The sequence below is a fragment of the Montipora capricornis genome, chromosome 8 (assembly GCF_036669925.1).
Source record: "Montipora capricornis isolate CH-2021 chromosome 8, ASM3666992v2, whole genome shotgun sequence".
Classification (NCBI taxonomy): Eukaryota; Metazoa; Cnidaria; class Anthozoa; order Scleractinia; family Acroporidae; genus Montipora; species Montipora capricornis.
In genome coordinates this window covers 46,577,781-46,584,798 of record NC_090890.1, presented here as the reverse complement: position 1 = coordinate 46,584,798, position 7,018 = coordinate 46,577,781, and positions in this window count along the sequence as shown.

Sequence of the window (7,018 nt, the reverse complement as noted above, 5' to 3'; positions counted from 1 at the left end):
TATGAGATATTTGTACGAATATTAAACACTATTGAGTTTTCCTGGAGTTTTTTATTTATCGTCCCAACAGACGTGTTTATGTTTCTCGAGGCATTCTGACTCGTTGGTGACGTCAACATATTTTCAACCTCGCTAAATGTACCATTGCCACACTGACGCAAACTTCTGTTCGCCTCCCTTGCTGCATGTTAACCAAAGCTTTCAAAACTTGAGTTCTCTCGCTCTTTACCGCCATAATTGACCGAGGGCAGGTAGTGACAGAGCAGTTTCCATGTCATGTATTAATCATGACGCTTCGGGATAAATCGATTGAGACGCGCGTTGCATCATATCATACGAAATGAAATAGGCCACTTCGGAAAATACCATGAAACTCCCTTTGTTTGTCCCCCCAAATTTTGCAAAAGCATTGTTTTTGTTTTCTCTTGGCGCCATTGCAAGTCCCAAGAGAAACTGGAAACTGGAAACAAAAATTTGAGGGGGACAAACAAAGAGTATTATGGTATTTTCCGAAGTGGTCTATAAGTTTGGAATGAATGTTTGAAGTTTGCAATGATGACGAGAAACTTGTCATATGAAATCAGTATAAAGTTGGCAAGTTTGGCGTGTAATATACGGCGCCCATATTATGACCCAGAGTCCAAATTGTTGTGGTCACGTGGTAGGAGAAACTCCAAATGGAAAATGAAAGTTGCTTCTGGGGACGAGGATGAATGCAGGATGAACGCAGGATGACCGCAGTCCCACGCTTATGCAGAAGGTCATTTCGGTGAAAATGGCTTAATTTGGTCTGCACTCCACAACAAAAAGCAACACAAGCTTCAACCAAATAAGTTTATTTTGGGAAGGCCTGGCGAGACCCAATCCGAACCATTCCCTCCTAACATAAACATTCTCCTACGCTATTTTTACAAAATGAGCGACAGCTAAAGCTCGGTTACGTATTAGGCCGGTATTACAGACCGCACTAATGCTACATTTCCGAGTGATCTCGCAGGCTTAAGAAAGGCTGGGAAGCCACGACATCACACATCACGTTACCTTCATTTAAGCTTGCAGGCTTCTTGCCATTCAGGCTAGGGGACTACCTTTCTGTCATTACACATCACACGTTAGTCCTACATATAACTTCATGTAAGCTCTTCAGGCTACTTGCCAGTTAGGCTTGGGAACTACAGCTCTGTCATTACATATCACATTATCCCCATGTAAGCACACAGGCGTAGTGCCAGTTAGGCTGGGGAACCAATTCCGACACATTTATGTTAGTGGACTTGCAACACCAAGTCGAAACAACCTTTATTGTTAGTCTGGTTGAGATACCAGAACAGAGACAATGAACATGGCACTGAGTCTACATACATCCAACGCGAAATATTTGATGTCATTCAACTGGACCTACAATCACGCCATACACTAACAGAACAGGGAGTTAGGGTGGTTGAGTGGTCATCAATCGTGCCTCCTAAGCGCATATTTGCATTTACATTTACATTTACAAATCAAGCGCAAGACATACGAAAAATACAAGGCAAGAAATGAATCACGCGGTAATACATATGAAATTGAATGGCCTATACATACACAAGGAGAAACGGATGAAACTGATTCTATAACTACCTGAGCTGAGCGACCGCTCACACAACAAATGCGGTCAGACAGAGGCCAGAAAAAACCTGCTAGAAAAAACCCCTGTGGGGAAAAATTTGCAGGAAATCGGGGTAGGAACCATGGTTGGAGCCCACGAGATGAGAAGCCTATCCTACGAGGCTTTACAGAAAGTAAAACAGACGATCTAACCAAGGAATAACATCTGGAAAAGCACTAAAAGAACAAGTTAACGAAGCGCAAAACGCAGTTGGTTCTGAGACCTAGATGACCACCACGTGTTATACCTGGCCTTCTATACCCCTGTATTACTACCCATGGTTCCCCGGCCTGGAACCCAGGCCCTGTTATATCTCGCGAGCTCAGTCGTCAGAAATAACATATTTTGTCTCCACTTCACAACAAAAAGCAACACAAGCTTCAACCAAATAAGCACATTTTGGGAGGGCCTGGTGAGAACCAACCCGAAACCTATATAGAGTGACAAAGAACTGGGAAAGGCAGCGTGCAACGTGGACCCTCATAGTCGGAGAAATTTAGAAACTTCAAGCCTCTTTGACAAATCATCATCAACTTGAGTATCTTTGGCTTGTATCGACTTCAACCTCAGTATCGCTGAATCCATTGCTGGCTGCCATAGAAGAGCCTCCCTAACGAGAGTGGGGCCCGAACTTGGAGGAATCAACCCCAACGCTTTTGAGGTCCCGTTTGAACGCTTCTCGAATAATGCCATAACTGATAGGCTCATCATAAGCCACTAACTAACAAGAGCCCTTCCCTCTGGAAATGGGCGTAAAAGTCAGATCCCTGGAATCAGGAGGAATTTGGAACTTACCAAGATACTTTTTAAATGATTTGACAGGACAAGCGCAACTTTAATGATCATTTATCCTTCATTAAAGAAAATATAATTTCTTCTTAATTCTCGGAACGTCGACAAATTGCGCAATTCTACAGGGTTATCAAGGTTTGATTGGCTAATAATAGAGGGTTTAAGATCTGCGACGCGACGGTAACGAAAACGCCATTTAAAATTGCAACTTCAGGTTTATTAATCTTTTTCGTCATTACGTCGGCTTGTATAACTTGTAAAAACTAGTGTAACTTCCCAGGAACTGAATTAGGAAGTGCGGTATTGTTCACGTTCTCCGTAAAACTTAAAGAATTGGTCATTTCACGTCGCAGATTTGCCGAAAACATGAAAGAAATGTACAAAAATGAAAACTGCATGTGCAGAGCGTGGAAAGCTATTGTTTTTGCTCATTAAATATGCAAATTTTGTGACGTTTCCGTTGCCGTTGCGTCGTAATTCTTAAACTCCCCAATAGGGAGTTTAGGGGATTTAAGATCTACCACAGGTAACCCAGGCTCACTGTGTGCGTCACGTAGGTATTAAAATACAGAGAACATATCAGGCGAAGTTTAGGTCTGAAAATTTGCTAGAAAATGGAAATAAAAATCGATAAAACTTACCATGTGATGAGCTGTTGTTGTCTTTAATACGTACACGAAGTTTCGGGAAAAATGGTCCCCGTTCACCTTCCTTCATAGTATAGTGACAAGGTAGGAGACGGAAGCCAGCTTATGGACTCCGATCGACCCAAAACAAGCACGATTTTTTTCGCGAAAATCGAATCCAGTCGCTAAATAAACACGCCAGGCTCGTGGAACATGAATTTCTCTAAACCATGAATCCACTGAAGCATCTCCAGGTAGCAACGCGAAGCCACCAGACTCCGTAAAACTTGTAAGTTAACCTGCTAAAATGGCGGCCAGAAAGCGTTGTACTCGCGAAGTGTCCAATTCAAAATGGCACTGAACTCTAGACGCCTGGTGACGAGTTTAATAAGTTCTGGAGGGAGGGGAGTCCCACATTGCTAAAAAAGAAACTCACTGAGCAATCTGGGACTCCCCTCCCTCCAGGGGAACTTATTATACTCGTCACCAGGCGTTTTGAATTGGACACTTCGCGAGTACAACACTTTCTGGCTGCCATTTTAGCAGGTTTACAGAGTCTGGTGGCTTCGCGTTGCTACCTGGAGATGCTTCAGTGGATTCATGGTTTAGAGAAATTCATGTTCCACGAGCCTGGCGTTTTTATTTAGCGACTAGATTCGATTTTCGCGAAAAAAATTGCATTGTGCAGTCCTTTGTTCCTGTGTATGGGATTAGCGATCATTTTCCAGTATGCTTTGTACATAAACTTCGTGGGGCAAAATCTCCGAAATGTGAACATGATGAGATTAGCTATCGTAACCTCAAAAAACTCAACCTTGATGATTTTATTCATGATCTAGAATATGCTCCGTGGTCTTTTCTTGAGGTGTTTGATGATGTTAACGAAAAATTGGCTACTTGGGAACTAATCTTTAATGATGTTGCGAATTGTCACATGCCCATTGTCAAGAAAAGAGTAAAACGCAAATGCCTGTCACCTTGGATGAACAAAGAGTTCATGCATCTTATACACTTGAGAGACCAGTTTAAATCACGCGTGAAGTCAAATATTCTCGCCAGGTCAATGTATAAGAATTTACGCAACCAGGTGGTAAAAAAGATCGCAACTGCTAAGGCAGCATATATGAGAAATGAGATCATGGAAAACAAGAACAATCCGAAGAAACTGTGGAAAATACTTAAGCAAGTTGCTCCAACCAAGCCAAGACCAACCAATTTTTCTTTTATTGAAGTGAATGGCCAGCAAATCAGTACAGGGGCACCCAACGACCAATTTGTTGTAAAATGTATTATTATACCCCAGTTAATGAAAATAAATGTTATTAAGGCATTTTCAGGTGTTTTTCAGTGTTGCTGGGAAAACATTATCTGTTCCTTTTTCCCAGCAAGACATACAAGAAATTTCCCAGCCAGCTAGATAAAATTGGTTGGTTTCCCAGCCAGCTGATCAAATTTATTTCCAAGCCAGGAATTCGGCGCGCTTTCAAATCCCTCGATCCAAAACGACCGAAGAAAAGCGACAAAACCGGGACAAAACAGGTTTTTTCCGCGAGCGCAATCACTCTGACCAGCCGTCGTATGTTTGTGACTACTCTCTGGGAGAGGGAAGGGGTTCCTTTTTTTTTTTTCTTTAGTCGTCCTCAGTCTTCAGAGTTTCTACAGCCAGCTCGGGTTGAAATACTAGAAAAAGTCAGTAATTCCCAGGCAAAACCTCTATCAGTAACAAAATTTCCCAGCCAGATCATCAAAACACCTGTATTTTTGCCAGCCAGCAAGATTCCTCTGTGGAACAGATAATGTGAGGAACAGATTCGTTGGGTGCCCCTGTCAGTAACCCTGTGGGAATTTCAAATGCTTTCAACGAACATTTTATCAACATTCAACACACCAATATCTCTGTTCCAGACTGCATAGACTCAAATGTACAAGATGCACGTCTTGTTAACTTTATTAAGTCCCACATTAGCGAAGCAACCGTGTTCCACATCCCGCCAATTAGCACACAGCAAGTCATCGAGGACCTCAAGAGCAACCCAAGTAACAAAGCAACTGGTCTCGATGGTAATGGAATAAAACCATTAAAGCTAGCACTAAATGCTATTGCTCCCTCTCTTAACCATATTTAAAACTCAAGTAGCGCAAGCGGGACTTTTCCAATAAATTTTAAACGAGCCAAACTGATGCGTGTTTATAAGGAGGACTCAGTTTACGACAGAAATAATTATCGCGCAATCTCAATTTTGCCAATTATCTCTAAACCTCTCGAGAGGCATGTTGCAAAATCGTATCTCAGTTACCTCACTTCTAACAATCTTATTCATAAAAACCAGTCGGCTTATCGACCACACCATTCGTGTGAAACTGCGCTCTTAAACCTCACCGATAACTGGCTTAAGGCCATGAACTCTAGAAAGCTCGTGGGTTCAGTGCTGCTAGATCTAAGCAAGGCGTTTGACCTTGTTGATCATGATTTATTGCTATCTAAAATCGACAAATATCATGTCACCAATACATCTCAAGAATGGTTTAAATCATACCTTAGTTATCGAACACAACGCTGCTGCACTAATGGCTCACTGTCTGATGCATTGGTGCTGGCTCGAGGAGTTCCGCAAGGGTCAGTTTTGGGCCCAATACTATTCTCGCTGTACATCAATGACCTTCCAATTGGAATCTCCAACTCAAATGTAGACATATATGCAGACGACACTACCATATGGGAGACTAACAGTAACCCGCTGCTTATTCAGCGTGGTCTTCAAGACAGCCTTGACAGAACTAGTAGATGGCTATCTCTGAATAAGATGGTTCCGAACACGAAAAAAACTAAACATCTGATTATAGGAACAGTTCAAAAACTGTTGCACTCTGGTAATCCATCTCTTGACCTATCTCTTTGTGGCACTCCGATTGAAGAAGCCAAGGATGGATAACTTTTAGGCGTTAAGATAGACAAACATTTGAACTGGGATAATCATATCGATTTCCTAATTGATAAATTAAATTCTAGAATTTGCTTGCTTAAGAGAGCTAAGACATATCTCAATCATCGGCTTGGAAATTTGTTATACAACGCACTGATTCGACCGTTATTTGAATATTGTTGCACAGTGTGGGGAAACACCAAAAATGAAAATTTACTTCGATTATTAAGAGTTCAAAAACGTTGTGCCAGGCTAATTTTAGATGCTAATTTTTCTGATAATTCTGTTGAACTTTTCAGTAAGCTAGGTTGGTTACCTATTGATGACGTCATACGAATGAGAAAGTTTTGTTTAATGGCTGTTGCCCTCAGTACTTTAAAGATTATATCTCCTATGTTAATGATAAGCATAGACATAATACAAGGGCGTCAACAAATAACAATTTATTCATACCCCTTTTTCGTACCAACTCTGGTCTACGCACTTTTTATGCAAGTGTCAACCGACTATGGAACACATTAGATGTTAGCTCTAGAAGTATTACACCCCTAAGGAATTTTAAAAAAGTACATAAAGTAATAAATACGTAGTTAGTAATTCTAAGCTCGATCATTTTACTATTCATAGAACTTTCTAATAATTTTAGTTTAGTTTAGGAGTACTTTGTGAACTTTTTTAATTTTTATCAATATTATTATTAATGGACCACAATGTAAACTACTGAATTTTCAGTAATTGTGTTATCCAATAAAGTTTCTAGTTTCTAGTTTCTTGTTTTGGGTCGATTGGAGTCCATAAGCTGGCTTCCGTCTCCTACCTTGTCACTATACTATGAAGGAAGGTGAACGGGGACCATTTTTCCCGAAACTTCGTGTACGTATTAAAGACAACAACAGCTCATCACGTATTAAGTTTTATCGATTTTTATTTCCATTTTCTAACAAATTTTCAGACCTAAACTTCGCCTCATATGTTCTCTATATTTTAATACCTACGTGACGCACACAGTGAGCCTGGGTTACCTGTGG